The 16124-nt window shown below is 40.1% G+C and overlaps 1 protein-coding gene and 1 pseudogene across 6 annotated transcripts in view; both read left to right on the plus strand.

Annotated features, from left to right (window-relative positions):
- Positions 1 to 16124, plus strand: part of AHCYL2 (adenosylhomocysteinase like 2) — a 178642-nt gene that overhangs the window by 90772 nt on the left and 71746 nt on the right. The window lies entirely within an intron of this gene.
- On the plus strand, positions 244 to 1246 carry LOC132496122 (homeobox protein NANOG-like; annotated as a pseudogene).

Consider the following 16124-nt stretch of genomic DNA (forward strand, 5'->3'; position numbering starts at 1 on the left):
TTTGAGAGCTAACATGGTCTTGTTATCCCACAATCAGAATATCCTTGATGGTCATTTTCCTACATTGGGCTGGTAGGCTTCTGTTATCACACAGGTGACATCCCTTCATCCCATGTTTTTAATACTTTTACACCTGGAGATCTTCACCTTTCTCTAAGCTCTTCTACCTAGCTTCTTAAGCCTGGACTTTTCCTACCATCTATCTAGCTCTTTGGTTTTCTCCCTCTCCTTCAATTCAACAACATGAGTGTGGACCCAGCTTATCCCCAAAGCCTGTGTGGCCCCGAAGCATCCAATTCTAGGGAATCTTCACCAATGCCTGAGATTTATGGGCCTGAAGAAAATTATGTGTCCTTGCAAATGTCATCTGCTGAGACCCACGACATGGAGACTGGACAGTCCTGATTCTTCCACAAGCCCCAGAGTAAAACTACTGGCCACGGCTGCAGACAAGAGCAAAGAGAAGAAGGAAGAGAAGGTCCTGGTCAAGAAGCAGAAGACCAGAACCGTGTTCTCTCAGACGCAGCTGTGTGTGCTCAATGACAGATTTCAGAGGCAGAAATACCTCAGCCTCCAGCAAATGCAAGAACTTTCCAACATCCTGAACCTTAGCTACAAACAGGTTAAGACCTGGTTCCAGAACCAGAGAATGAGATGTAAGAGGTGGCAGAAAAACAACTGGCCGAGGAAGAGCAACACTGTGACTCAGGGCCCAGCAACTACAGAATACCCGGGCTTCTATTCCTCCCACCAAGAATGCCTGGCGAACTCTTCCGGAAACCTGCCCATGTGGAGTAACCAGACCTGGAATAACCCAACTTGGAGCAACCAGAGCTGGAACAGTCAGTCCTGGAGCAACCAGAGCTGGAACAGTCAGTCCTGGAGCAACCAGAGCTGGAACAGCCAGTCCTGGAGCAACCAGAGCTGGAACAGTCAGACCTGGAGCAACCAGAGCTGGAACAGTCAGACCTGGAGCAACCAGAGCTGGAACAGTCAGACCTGGTGCCCCCAAGTCTGGAATAACCAGACTTGGAACAATCAATTCAACAACTATGTTGAGGAATTCCTGCAGCCCCAGATCCAGTTCCAGCAAAATTCTCCTGTCAGTGATTTGGAGGCCACCTTGGAAACTGCTGGGGAAAGCTATAACATAATACAGCAAACTGCTAAGTATTTAAATTCCCAACAGCAAATCATGGATTTATTCCCCAATAACTCTCTGAACATACAGCCTGAAGATTTGTAATGATGGCTGTATTATTCAATCTCAATTTGAGCCGTGACTGTATTACTTCCCTAGAGTTTTTCTTTTACAATTATGTCTCTCTCTGCCTTGATAAGCTGCTTTTCATTGTGCCTTTTGTGTCAGTTTGGGGGTGTATGATTGGTGTCTAATCAAAGAGGTTTCAGAAGCATTGGCTTCTACGGACAACATGATAAAAGATGACTGGCAGCTATAGATAACTAGGTTATAATACTATTTTTTGGATATCTTTAGGATCTAGAACCTAACCTCAAGAATAGAGAGCAAAAGTACAAAGATGTGTGATGAAGGATTATTCATATTTTCTGGGATAGGGAGGCTTTACTTGTTAAGAACCTCAGTTGTTAAGGTGAAGGGTTAAGCTACAATGTGCTTCATTGATTTCCTCTACTCCTTTTTGCTATTTTACTACAATCCCTAATTTTTTCCACCACTCTAGTATTTGTAGAAAGATGTCTTGATTTGTCCACATCATAATACTACCAGTTGGCTGGTTCGTTTATAAGTACCAATAAATTAAAAAATTACCCATTTTACATTAAAAAAAAAAGAATATCCTTGATAATTTTGATGACTACCTTAAGAAAATGGCCCTCTGTTGCACTGGTTAGTCAGAGAGGTAGGTTTCAGTTTCTTGAATTAAAGGGCCTCATTGAATGGGTGGGTCAGAGTATATTTTCCTATAAAAAGACTAAGTTCCCTGGATTCTACACTGAACTGTGGGACAAGTAGATAAGTAGTTGAGTAGAGTTGTTGACTATCAGAATTTAGAACCAGTTTTCTCCTAAGATTACTTTGTTGCATAAATCCCTTAGCAAGGATCTCTTTATGAATGCCCATGCCTCTATGTTCTTGACAAAAAAAGAGAGAAAAAAAAAAGCAGAACAGCTCAGAATCAGGTATCAATCATTGGATCTCTGGGCTTTCAGATTGCACTGGCTGCCCTGTTTCCTGATAGGTTTGGGATTTCCACCATGAAGGTCATGTAGATTTTTTTCTTTCTCTCCTTGTCAGGTACCTATCTGAATTAGAATTAAAGGAGAGTCTTATTATTTTTAGAAGAACAGCAGGCCCCATTACTGTCTACTAATTATTTCAACAAAATTTATAACTCCTGAGTAGACTCTACCTCTAATCCTAAAGGTTTGTCTTTCTGTTTTATTCAGTTTTTCATTTGTGGTTTTTCTGGAAGAGTTTGATGCCAAAATATTGGCTCTCTGTACACCGATGCTAAAATGAGATACAGAGACAGAGTTTTGGAAGAGAAAGGAAGAGTAGCTTTATTCTTTGCCAGACAAAGAAGAAACAGTGCAGGCTAATGCCCTAAGAACTGTGCTCCTCTCGCTGGGAAATGGGGAGAGGTCTTATAGACAGGGCTCGTGGTCATGGGTAGGTGATAAGGATCAAGGCAGTAATGGGCTTGCATTCTTCTGATGGATTGGTGGTGAGGTAGGTAGGAGTCAGCATCATCAACCTTCAGGTTCCAACTGGTCTGGGGTCTAGGTGCCTGTGGGCAGCATACCATCGTTAATTGTTAATCATCAACTTCTCCCACCTGGAGGGGGTTTCATTATCTTCAAAACAGCTCAAAAATATCTTTGTGTGTATCCATTGATGGGGAACCAGGACCTTGCCCCAAGGCTGCACTATTGTTTCTCTTGACAGTTTGTTTCTCCATTGTCTTGCATCCCCCTCCCTTCCCTAATTAACAACTGCTTGAATCTGCCTGTTGGAAGTTGGGGAAGGTCATGGAAGCTAAATGAAGGCTATTTCCTGTGATCAAAGAAATGGGGGACACAGAAAGACTTTGTGCCCAGGAGCCCCACAGAGCCCTGCTCAGTATCAATCTCCCCTTTTCTTTGAAACTCCCCAATCTTGAGGAGAACAGGTGTTGGACAAGGAAGGAATAATCATTTTGGATAGGGATGTTAATCATAAACTCAGCAGAGGAGCTCGGTTTTAAGGGGACTCAGTTTTAATCCCCACTTCAGTTTTATCTTTCCCAAGATCTTTTAGGGAAAGGAGCGATAAACATGCTAACTACTTCCTGCTGAGATGGGGCATGGCCCTGCCTAAATTTGGGGGAATAGATAATAAATTAGAAGTATTTGAGTTCCAAGTCCTGGATTCGAGTCTTAACATGATTAAGATCTCAATCCCTTGTTCTACCATTTTGGTGCAGCAAAACCAGTTAGAGATAAGAGGAGTGATAACTAGAACTTTAGTAGAAAGAAGACATCTCATTTCCTTAGGAATTCAGGAGCATAAGTCTGAAGCCCAGTCTAGAACCAGCACTTCAGAGAGACTTAATCTTAGCCAGTTGTTTTCAAACCATTCCCTGTATGGGGAAAACCCATCAAGGCAATCCTGCAGACCCAGAAATAGGAAGCTGACCACATATCTAGCAGTTAGAATTATTGAAAGAATCAGCATATGAATCTATAGGTAGAAGGTATGAGAAAGAAGAAAACAGAACTTTCATTACACTTGTTGGAACAAATACTTAAAGTTTCCCAAAGGGTGAGATGTCTGCTTCTCAGGAGTACACTTACTGGCTGTAGGCAGGCTTGGCTGGTCAGTCTCTGGTAATCTTCTTACTCTGGTATGATGTACCCACAGTTATACTCCATCCAGTTTTAGAGAGGCGTGAGTAGTAAGAAGAGCTTCAGAGGATCCCTTCCATTTTTCTTCAAGCTGTTGCCCAGGTCATTGCTCTTTTTCACACTTTCAGCAGCACCTGGTCTCCTGCTTTGAAGGGATGTAAGGTAGCTTCCAGGTGAGGGGGAGACCTGTGGAACACAAACTCACACGTAGCAGTTCAGAATTGTCCAGTCTGTTGAACATACTGTTTAATTTTTACCTCCTGTGTTAGAAATGTTCTTCTTTTTACTCTTAGGAGCTAAGAGTGGTCTCCTGTGTATAATTTCATAAGGGCTCAATCCTAGCCCGCTTCTAGGGGCCACCAGTATACAGAGGAGAACAACTGGAAAGACCTTGTCCCATTTTAGATGAGTTTTTTTCATAGCTTGGCGAGAGTTTTCTTAATAATGTCCTTAAGAAGGGTTTTTGTCACTTCTGATGCTTTTTCCATTTTGGCTGGAAAGGCCTCTATTCAACCTTGATCCAAGTGTAATCCTCTCAAGTCTTTAGCCAAAATCTCATTGAAGAATATAGGGGAATTTTTAAATCCTCGTGGAGTCTGACATAGCTCAGAAAATTCAAGTTTGCAGCAATACAGGAATGAATGCATCTGAAATCACATCCGCCTAGTTTTACCATCATTACTCCATTTTGACTTTCAAATGCATTTCCCTCCTCAATGTTAAAGCAGATGTCACTGTTAATGATTTCACTGCTTTTCTAGTATGGGAAAATGCAAGAATTTGAGCTCATAAAATCTTCTCCTGAAAGAATCTAACTATCTGAAGGCCTGTTCTGTCAGTTTTTCCCAGAGCACAGAGTGCCTCGTTCCTTATCTCCACCCTGAACTCCTTTCAGAGGTTGCTGAAAGTCAGCAGCTGTAGCAGCACATGATTTAATCTTTGTAGAGGTAGATGGCAAGTGCCAGTTTCCAGTCTGCAGGGCCCCTTCATGGTCATAAATTCGACCATGGTTTTGGGGCATTTCATGACCACTTTGTCCCACAGTACTAGGAATGCTCATTCCCAGGTCTGGCAGAGATTTTGCTGATAGACCACTCAATGTGCTATTACTGGACTAGGCCTTGTGAGTAGCAAAAAGTCTCTGGACCACCTGTCTTACTAGTCTCTTGTGGTCCAGGAAAATATTCTCTCTTGTTGCTTCTTCCCATATCTAGAGTTACACTATTACAATCATTGCTCTTATATGGAACTATATATCATCGTTTTCTCAGAGGCTCAGTCACACATTGGTAATGTAAGAAACAACAATTTTGTAAAACAGGTGAAATACAACTAAAATAGCTAGCAGTATTAGTAAAGTCATAAGTAAGAAGCCAAGAACTTCCATTAGGTGTGGCCCAGTATGTCCAGGTTGTCTGACTTAGTGTGTTCTGTACCAATCCTTATCTTTAAGGGAAGTTATATGTTGGCACTGTCCATAAGGCACCCAGCTTAATTTCCTAATGTTGCTAGACTGATTATCCTTAATATGATTTAATTGTTCTCAACATAGAGGGGCATTTAAATTTAAATTACTATAGTTTGGTGTTAACTACATAAATCCATCCCATAATTGTGGGAGGTTTTATTCCTTGGCTGAAATTTTGCTTGTTGCTCTGAACTTGAGTAATAGAGGAAAATTCATATTTATGGCCAGGGTCAGAGCAGGCATTATTACTTGGCCAGGTGAGGGTATTCCATCTAGTAATATCAATAGTGGCCTGAACATGGCTATAATTTTTCTTTTAAAATAAATTTCCTGGGACTTCCCTGGTGGCACAGTGGTTAAGAATCTGCCTGCCAATACAGGGGACACGGGTTCAATCCCTGGTCCGGGAAGATTCCACATGCGACGGAGCAACTAAGCCTGTGTGCCACAACTATTGAGCCTGCACTCTAGAGCCCATGAGCCACAACTACTGAGCCGGCATGCCACATCTACTGAAGCCTGCGTACCTAGAGCCTGTGCTCCGCAACAAGAGAAGCCCCTGCAATGAGAAGCCCGTGCACTACAACAAAGAGTAGCCCCCGCTCACCACAACTAGAGAAAGCCCGCGCGCAGCAATGAAGACCCAAAGCAGCCAAAAATAAAAATTAATTAATTAATTAATTTTTAAAAAGAAACAAAAATAAATAAACAAATTTCCTAAGAGCCAACCAATTAGAGCCTTGGAGTGGAGAAATCCATCCCAGTAACCCAGAAGTACTAGACACAGGTAATTGGCCACAAAATCAACAATTGGATTGATTTTTAAAACTAGCATAGGATCATGCCTATGACAGAAAAACATTTGATTCATATGCAGAGGTCCAAGAAGTCAAGAAAACATTATAAATGATCATACGAGTCAGGTTGAGAATCTTAGGCAAGCTGTCTACTCCTGATGTCGTCTTCTAGCCCTGGTATAAGTGTACTTTCTCCTCTGTTTGAGCATTGTTTTAAGGTGATTTGGAGGTCAGCTGTCCTCTCTATAGGCCAGTCCAGTGCAGGGACCGAGCAGGGCCCTTTGTGAGTGGAAATTAATCCAAGAGTCAATTCCTTTCAGTTTTACTGTGCATGAGCTAGTTAAGAGTACCTGATAAGGGTCCTTCCGTCCAGGTTTGAGATAGTCCTTTAAATTATGTCTTTTCCAGTACGCATAATCCTCTGATTGCAGGTCTTGGGGTATCTGATCTTCATCCAAAGGTAGATTACTGAGATAAGCTGCAGTAACAAATTTAGAAAGTGTCCTTTAATAATTCAATTAAAGTTTACATTAATACAACATAACAGCAAGGAACTATCTGGGAGGTGAGTCTTAGTAAATACAGACCTCCATTATCAAAACTGGGATTTAACATTCATTGAAACATCTTTTTCTCTCTAAAATTACCCTCATTTCTACCAAATATAACCAAATTAAGACTAATTTGTTTGCAAAATAAGTCTGGTCTCAAACACTTGGCCTGATTTACATCAGTGGTCCCCGGCCTTTTTGGCACCAGGGACTGGTTTCGTGGAAGACAATTTTTCCATGGACCAGGGAGGCAGGGGGAGGGTTTCAGGATAACTCAGGTGCATTGCATTTATTGTGCACTTTATTTCTATTATTATTACATTATAATATATAATGAAATAATTACACAACTCACCATAATGCTAACAGGCGGAGCTCAGGTGGTAAGGCGAGCGATGGGGAGAGGCTGTAAATACAGATGGAGCTTCGCTTGCTTGCCCGCCACTCACCTCCTGCTGTGCAGCCTGGCTCCTAACAGGCCACGGACCAGTACCTGTCTGTGGCCCAGGGGTTGGGGACCCCTGCTTTACATGATCTACTTAGTGCCACTTATTTTTGTGCTTTTTCTTGGTGATTTCACTGTTTAAAATGTCCCCCAAATGTAGTGCTAAAGTGCTGTCTAGTGTTCCTAAGCACAAAAAAGGCTGTGATGTGTTTTATAGAGAAAAATGTGCATTAGATAAGCTTCATGCAGCCATGAGTTATAGTGCTGTTGGCTGTGAGTTCAGTGTTAATGAATCAACAACATATGTTAAGTAAGGTGTCTTTAAACAGAAACATATAAAGCAAGGTTATCTGTTGATCATTTGACAAAAATGTGATCAGAGACTCATAGGAGCCTAACCCTGTATTTCCCATAGGACCAATGCTTCAGTGTTGGCTAATTCAGTGTTTGTCGTGACTTTATTAGAATATAACTACTGTGAATCGTGAAAATCTACTGTATTTTATATATTCTTTACTTCAACGACATTAAAGTATCTTACAGACATTAGCTCAGTCATCAACACAACTTTCAAAAACTGGCTGCTAGACAGTAATTTATTTGTTATATGGAGGATGGTGGGGGGCAATCCACAGTACGTTTTCCTTAATGTTCAGATCCTAGGACAATTTTTGCTTCTTATAAGGAATCTCTTAAATATATTATATCCTGACCCTGGATGTAAAAAGATCTGTTTCCTAATCATAATTATGCTTGATTGATTTTGCTTTGAAACTCATCAGAATATTCCCTATTTGGCTTTCATGGGGAAAAGTGAAAAGATGAAAGAATTTTGGAAAGCAATTAGAACTTTTTTTCAGTAAATTGTCAGGTAGGGAAAAATAATCATAGTGGTTATTATCACAAACATAAAAGCGGTAATGATGTAAGTTGCTGAGTGCATAGAATTTGAATGTACTATGTTGAACATGGCTTCTCATATACATATATATTATAGGAACATCTCTCTCCTTCAACTCCGGATTCAGATCTTTGTCTAGATCTTGCTAGTTCTTCCTTTATGTAATTTCTCAAATTTTTCCTTTCTTTTTCATTCATGTAATAGTAACCTGGAAATACAGACTTTAACCATCTTCAAGTTGACCTTAAAGTTGCTCTCATTTCTTTCAGCCACATTCTCCCTTGAATGCATCTTACTTTAGCATATTTTTATCATATCATTCTGCAGAGATATTACTGCCCTACTTAGAAACTTTCAGTGGCTGCTAGTTGTCTGTTTTTTTCTTTTTTAAATTTTCCAAATGTAGATTTTCAGTGGATTTATTTATTTATTTTGATAAATTTATTTACTTTATTTTTCGCTCTGTTGGGTCTTTGTGGCTGTACACGGGCTATCTCTACTTGTGGTGCTTCTCATTGCGTTGGCTTCTCTTATTGAGGAGCATGGGCTCTAGGTGCACGGGCTGCAGTAGTTGTGGCTCACGGGCTCTAGAGCGCAGGCTCAGTAGTTGTGGTGATGCACCTAGTTGCTCCGAGCATGTGGGATCTTCATGGACCAGGGCTCAAACCTGTGTCCCCTGCATTGGCAGGCGGACTCAACCACTGCACCACCAGGGAAGCCCTATTTATTTATTTTAAAATATTTATTTATTTTATTTATTTGTCTTTCTTATTTATTTTGTTTTGGCTGCAGCACACAGGATCTTTGTTGAGGCAGGCGGGATCTTTTTCATCACAGCGTGCAGTCTGCTCGGGTTTCTCTGTAGTTGCAGTGTGGCGCATGGGCTTCTCTCTAGTGGCATGTGGGTTTTCTCTCTCTAGTTGTGGCGCACAGACTCCAGGGTACATGGGCTCTGTAGTTTGTGGCACCTGGGCTCTCTCGTTGAGGCGCACGAGCTCAGTTGCCCTGCAGCGTGTGGGATCTTAGTTCCCTGACCAGGGATCGAACCCACGTCCCCTGCATTGAAGGTGGATTCTCTACCACTGGACCACCAGGGAAGTCCCAAGTTGTCTGTTTTTAAATTACTATAAACCAATTGTCTCTTAATGCTTTTCAGTTCTCCTACAGCTGTTCCTCCCCATCTACCTTTTTTTTTTTTTTTAATTTTGGCCGTGCTGTGCAGCTTGCAGGATCTTAGTTCCCCAAACCCCGGCCATGGCAGTGAAAGCACGGAATCCAAACCACTAGACCACTAGGGAACTACCCCCCCAACACCTCCCTTAATTGATGTTATGTCATGACTCATTGTTGGGGGGCAGGAGCCTCTTAGATGTGAATTCCCTCATCTTATTACCATCATCTGTAAATTTGCTACATCTATTCTTCTTTTTTCTTTCTATAACAGAGGAAGAAGTACTTGTGCCCTGGATCCCATTCTCTCTTTTCTTCTGAGACTTTTCTTCTTGATTTACCCCTAAGGTTGTTAAACTTGGCAAAAACAACAACACATTGCACAGTTAAGTTTGAAATTCAGATAACCACAAATAGGTTTTAGTATAAGCATGTCCCATGCAATATTTGGGACACATTTATGCTGAAAAATTATTTGTTGTTTATCTGAAATTCAAATATAACTGGATGTCTTGAATTTTATCTGGCAACCCTATTTACCCCTCTCTTTACTTTATTTACACTTCTAAACGCACACACACTCATACACACACACAGACGCACACATTTTTATCCTCTCCCTCTGTTGGGTCATTCCTTTCAGAGTTCAGTCAAGCTTTAGTAAACATCTTGTGAACCAAAGCACACACAGACACACACACACACAATACTTCCTTTGACTTGTAATCCCTCTTTAGTTATTAATGTACCTCTGCTCTGCTTCACAGCCCAGTTTTTCAAAAGACTTGTCTATTCAAACCATCTCTCCTTCTTAACCTCCCAGTCATTCTTCAGTTTTCCCTAATCCTGCTTTCACCACCATTACTCCCTCAAGTCATCAAAACCTCCATGTTGCCAAGTCCTACAGACTATTTTCAGCTGTCATCTTGTTAAACTTCTCAGCAGGTATTTGAAATACCTGACCATACTTTCCTTCTTCAAAGAATCTCCTTTCTTGATTTCAGTGACACCATTCTCTTTGGATTTTTCCTCTTACTTTTCTGGTGGCTGCTTCTTAAATTTCAGTTGCTGGCTTTTCTTCTTCTATCCTGTATGGTAGATCATGGATCAGGGCTCAGACTTGAATTCTGTTTGTTTGTTTGCTTTTTTCTCCTCTCTAGGCAATTTTTATCCATTCCCATGGTTTTATATATCTGTCTATACATGGGATTTAAATTATAGAAACGGAAGAAATCATAACTCCCAATTTTATATTTCCAGCCTAGGCTTTGCTCTGAGCTCCAGACTCTGTATTCAAACTTAACATGGCCAAAATTAAAGTCTTGATATTCTTCCCACATCTATTTTTCCCCTATTCTTCCACATTTTAACAATGGCATCCCTATGTAACCAGTTGCTTGAGCCAGAAAACTGTTGGTTATTCTTGACATCTTCCTTACCTTTCACATTGCTACCAAGTCCAGTTGAGTCAACCACCAACCTATATGTCTTAAATCCATTCACTGCTGTCATCATCATCCAGGCTACCATCATCTTTCATATGTTTTAATGACCTTCTAACTATTCTTCTCATTTCCATTCATGTTCATTTAGTTTTTCTCTTTTTACACAGCCATGGTGATCTTTTTTTTTTTTTTTTTTCTTTCTGCGGTATGCGGGCCTCTCACTGTTGTGGCCTCTCCCGTTGTGGAGCACAGGCTCCGGATGCGCAGGCCCAGCGGCCATGGCTCACGGGCCCAGCCGCTCCGCGGCATATGGGATCCTCCCAGACCGGGGCACGAACCCGTATCCCCTGCATCGGCAGGCGGACTCTCAACCACTGCGCCACCAGGGAGGCCCCATGGTGATCTTTTAAAAACATAAATCCCTAGTAGCCTCCTATCATTCTTAGACTACAAGTAAAACTTTTCTGTGACCTGCAAACCCTACATCGCCAGTCAGTCCCTGCCTACCTCTCCAGTCACATCTTAACACTGTCTCTCACTGACAGTGTTCTTATACAAAATAAGGATTTGGTAAAAATGGAATCTTATTCCCAAGCACTTTTTAAAATGTTAGTCATTGTAATGTGCAGAATTTAAAAAGTTATGAAAATATTGCTAGCCAAACTGAGCATTCATGGGTAGTTAGTTGAAAATGAGATATTTAAGACCAAACAGCTTATCTCTCCCTCTCCCCCTTAAAATTTCAGAGCCTTCAAGTATTAATTTTCTATGGCTTAAATATAATACAAATGTATTTAATTATAATTCTAGAAGTCAGAAGTCCAAAATGGGTCTCAGTGGACTAAAATCAAAATGTCAACAGGGCTATATTCCATCTAGAGGCTCTAGAGGAGAATCTACTTCCTTGCGTTTTCCAGCTTCTAGAAGCAGCCAGGATTCCTTGGCTTGTGGCCCCTTCCTCCATTCTCAAAGCCAGCATTATAGCATCTTTAAATATCTCTCTGGCTCTCATTCTTCTGCCTCCCTCTTCCAAGTATAAGGAACCTTTTGATTATATTGGGCCCACTTGGATAATTCAGGATAATCTCCCTATCTCAAGGTCAATGAATTAGCAACCTTACTTCCATCTGCAGCCTCACCCATGCTATGTATTCACAGGCTTTGGAGATTAGGATGTGGACATCTTGGGGGGGCATTATTCTGTCTACCACACATTTCTTTTCTTTATTTCTATTTTTATAAGAGTAATACATCTTCATTCCAGAAAAATTAGAAAATGAGCAGCAATTCAGGAGCCATTTGGGCCCTGTTGATCTCTTAATGGAAATAGAGACACTTGGTTCATGTTAAGAAGAGAGGGTCTCCAAACACTTAAGGCACTTAAAGCACCCCAAAAATCTATTAAAAGTCACAAACAAAAATATATCACTTTCCAAATAAAATCAGTGGGGAAAAGGCATACTGTAAGACTTTGGGTAAGTAATATTTCTAGTTCTTTACTTCTTTACCCTTAAAATAAGGAACTTGAATTAGCTGATCTTTAAAATTGTTTAAACTTTATTACCATATAAAGTTGGTATCTCCATTCTATTAAAAAGTAACCAAAAGAGATGAACAGATAACATCACAAGAAAAGATATCTGTAACTATGTGGGGTGATAGGTGTTAACTAAATTTACAATGGCAATCACTTTGCAATATATACATATATCAAAACATTATGTTGGGACTTCCCTGGTGGCTCAGTGGTTAAGAATCTGCCTGCCAATGCAGGGGACACGGGTTCGAGCCCTTGTCTGGGAACATCCCACATGCCGCGGAGCAGCTAAGCCTGGGCGCCACAACTACTGAGCCTGCGCTCTAGAGCCAGCAAGCCTCAACTACTGAGCCCGCGTGCCACAACTACTGAAGCCTGTGTGCCTGGCGTCCATGCTCTGCAACAAGAGAAGCCACCGCAATGAGAAGCCCGAGCACCACAAGGAAGGATAACCCCTGCTCGCCACAACTAGAGAAATCCCCCGCGCAGCAACGAAGACCCAATGTAGCCAAAAATAAATTAAGTAAACAAATAAAACTTTTAAAAAGTTTTTTTAAAAACCCCCAAAACAAAATAAAACATTACGTTGTATACCTTATACTAATACAATATTGTATGTCAATTATATCTCAGTAAAACTGGTGTGGAGACTAAAAATTTAATCAGAAAAGATGAGCAGATGTTTTGTTTTGTTTTAAATCCAATTAATGCATAGCTTTATTTCAGGATTAGTCAACTACTATTGCCAAGGTCACGAAAGACTGAGGAATTATCATAGATTGGAGGAGACTAAGGAGACATGACAACTGAATGTAATATGGGATCCTGGGTTGGGTCCTAGAACTAAAAAAGGACATTTGGAGAAACTTTTGAATTCCAAATAAAGTCTGTAATTTAGTTAATAGGATTGTTACCAACATTATTAGTTTTGATAATTACCCTCATTTACAAGTTGTTAACATTAGAGGATCTTGGGTGAAGTGTATATGGGAGCTCTCTGCACTATTTTTACAAATTTCTTTCTAAGTCTATAATTATTTCAAAACAAAGATAAAAAAAAAAACAGAGTGGAAGCCACAGAGTGGAAGATGTTTGCAAAAGACTCATAATCAGAATCTGTAAATGACTTAAACAGATTAATGAGGGAAAGACTGACAACCTGAAAGAAAAATAGGCAGAATACTTGAAAGGCCACTTCACATAAGAGGATATCCAAATGGCCAATAAGCATAAAAATATTCTTGGCAGTGCACAAGAGTTCCAACTTCTCCAAGTTGGAACCCTTGTGCGTTGCTGATGGAATGTAAAATGGTGTGGCTTCTGTAGAAAATAGTATGGTAGATACTCAAAAAATTAAACAGGGGACTTAACCACTTGCAGTGGTTAAGAATCTGCCTTCCAATGCAGGGGATGTAGGTTCAATCCCTGGTTGGGGAACTAAGATCCCATATACCACAGGGCAGCTAAGCCCACGCACCACAACTACTGAGCTCAAGCGCTCTGGAGCCCATGCGCCACAACTAGAGAGAAGCCCAAGTGCCACAACAAAGAGCAAAGAAAGATCCTGCATGCCGCAACGAAGATCCTGTGTGCCACAATGAAGACCAGACGCAGCCAAATAAATAGATAGATAAATAAATATATATATATATATATATATATATATATTAAGCAGAAATTACCATATGATCCATCAATTGCACTTCTGGGTATATACCCAAAAGAATTGAAAGTAGGACCTCGAACAGATATTTGTACACCTATGTTTGTAGCAGCACTATTCACAATAACCAAAAGGTGGAAACAACCCAAATGTCCATTGATGGAAGAATAATAGATAAACAAAATGTACTGTATGCATACAATGGAATATTATTGAGCCCTAAAAAGGAATGAAATTCTGATACATGCTATAATATGGATAGACCTTAAAAACATACTAAATGAAATAAACCAGACAAAAGGACAAATATTGTATGATTCCACTTATATGAGGTACCTAGTCAAATTCAAAGAGAAAGAAAGTAAAATAGTGGTTACCAGGGGCTGGGGAGAAAGGGAATGAGGAGTTATTGTTTAATGGGTATAAAGTTTCAGTTTGGGATAATGAAAGAGTCCCAGGGATGGATGGTGGTGATGGTTGCACAACAGTGCAATTATTGCCACTGAATTGTACACTTTAAAATGGCAAATCTTATATTTTTTCACACACACACACACACACACACAAAATGTTACAGGCCAATATTCCTGATCAACATAGATGCAAAAATCCTCAACAACCTCAACAAAATATTAGCAAGCCAAATTTAACGATACATAAAAAGGATCATATACCATGATCAGGTGGGATTTATTCCAGAGAGGCAAGGATGGTTCAGTATCTGAAAATCAATCAATGTGATTAACAAAATGAAGGCTAAATATCATGCGATCATCTAAGTAGATGCAGAAAAAGCATTTGGCAGGATTCAACATCCATTCGTGGTAAAAAAAAAAAAAAAAAAAAAAAAACCTCAACGAAGTGGCTATAGAGGAAATGTACCTCTACAAAATAAAGACCATAAAAAAATGTGCTCAGGTTGTGGTCATGATGGTAGTTGTGGTGGTGAGGTGCAGATTAAAATCACAATGTGACACCATTACCTGGAATGCCTAAAATGTAAAAAGACCGACAATACTAAGCACTAGCAAGGATATGAAGCAACTGGAACATTGATATCCTGCTGGTAGGAGTATAAAATGGTACCAACACTTTGGAAAATTGCTTGACATTATCTACCTAGCCGAACATATGCATACCCTATAACCCAGCAATCCTACTCTTACATACCTATATCCTACAGAAATATTTTCATATGGGTACCACATGACATACACAAGAACATACATAGCCACGTTATTATTTAAGGCCCCCAAACTGAAACCAATTTTCAACAGGAGAACGGATTCAATAAATTATGAATAGTCATGCAATGGGGTACTTTCAGGCAATACAAATAAATGAACTACTGCTAAATCAACGAACTTGGATAACTCTTAGAAACATTGAGCAGGAAAAAAGCAGGCTCTTAAGAATGCATCTTTTATGGTATTTACATCAGGTTTAAATATAGGCAAAATTGATAAATAGTGATAGGAACCAGAGATTACCTTTAAGGAGGAGTGAAGGTAATGACTGAGAGGGGACATGAGGGAAGACTCTAGGGTGCTGGTGAAGTTCTATTTCCTTATCTGGGTAGTGGTTACATAGCTGTGTTGACTTTTGAAATTTTATCGAACTGTAACTTTCTGACTTATGTACTTTTTCTATAGATAGGTTATGCCTCAATTTAAAGTTCATTATAAAAAATAATGTAGTGAGAAGTCTACATTCCGCATTTATTTAATGGCATTATGCTTCATTATTTCATCCTGCATCCTTCCTACCCTTCCCCTACTTCCCTTGAGGGCCCTGAATGCAAATGCTTGTCCGCTCTTACTCTAGTTGTTTTCATGTTTAAGAAGAAGCTTTCAAGTTTAAGCTTGATCTCTTTTTGAGGACAGTTTTAGCTAGAGGTGCTAACTATGCAGCAAATTGAACTCTGACCTAAGTGGAGCTCTATTAGCTGTGTCAGGGAGATTGAGGATTCAAGTCCACATTCCACTCCCAGATTCTAGAGGACTTAACAGGGAGTGGGAAAGGTGGCTTGGTGCCTGCTTTCGTGTACTATAGTCTCTGTATTGCTTAATTGTAACAGTGACTGGGTTAGTCAGTGGCAAGGAGGTACATTTAGGGATACTAGGCATAATTTTGTTATGATGCAGTTTCTTTTTATGGTTTTGTCAATACTTACTCATACCTGAGTCCCTTTTCTTTCCTTTTACCCTTCAGGTGCCTGTGGTATATTTTATTCATTTGGGGCTTTACTCTGAGCTAGCTGTTCTTTGATTTAGTCATTTT

The sequence above is a fragment of the Mesoplodon densirostris genome, chromosome 9 (assembly GCF_025265405.1).
Source record: "Mesoplodon densirostris isolate mMesDen1 chromosome 9, mMesDen1 primary haplotype, whole genome shotgun sequence".
Lineage (NCBI taxonomy): Eukaryota > Metazoa > Chordata > Mammalia > Artiodactyla > Ziphiidae > Mesoplodon > Mesoplodon densirostris.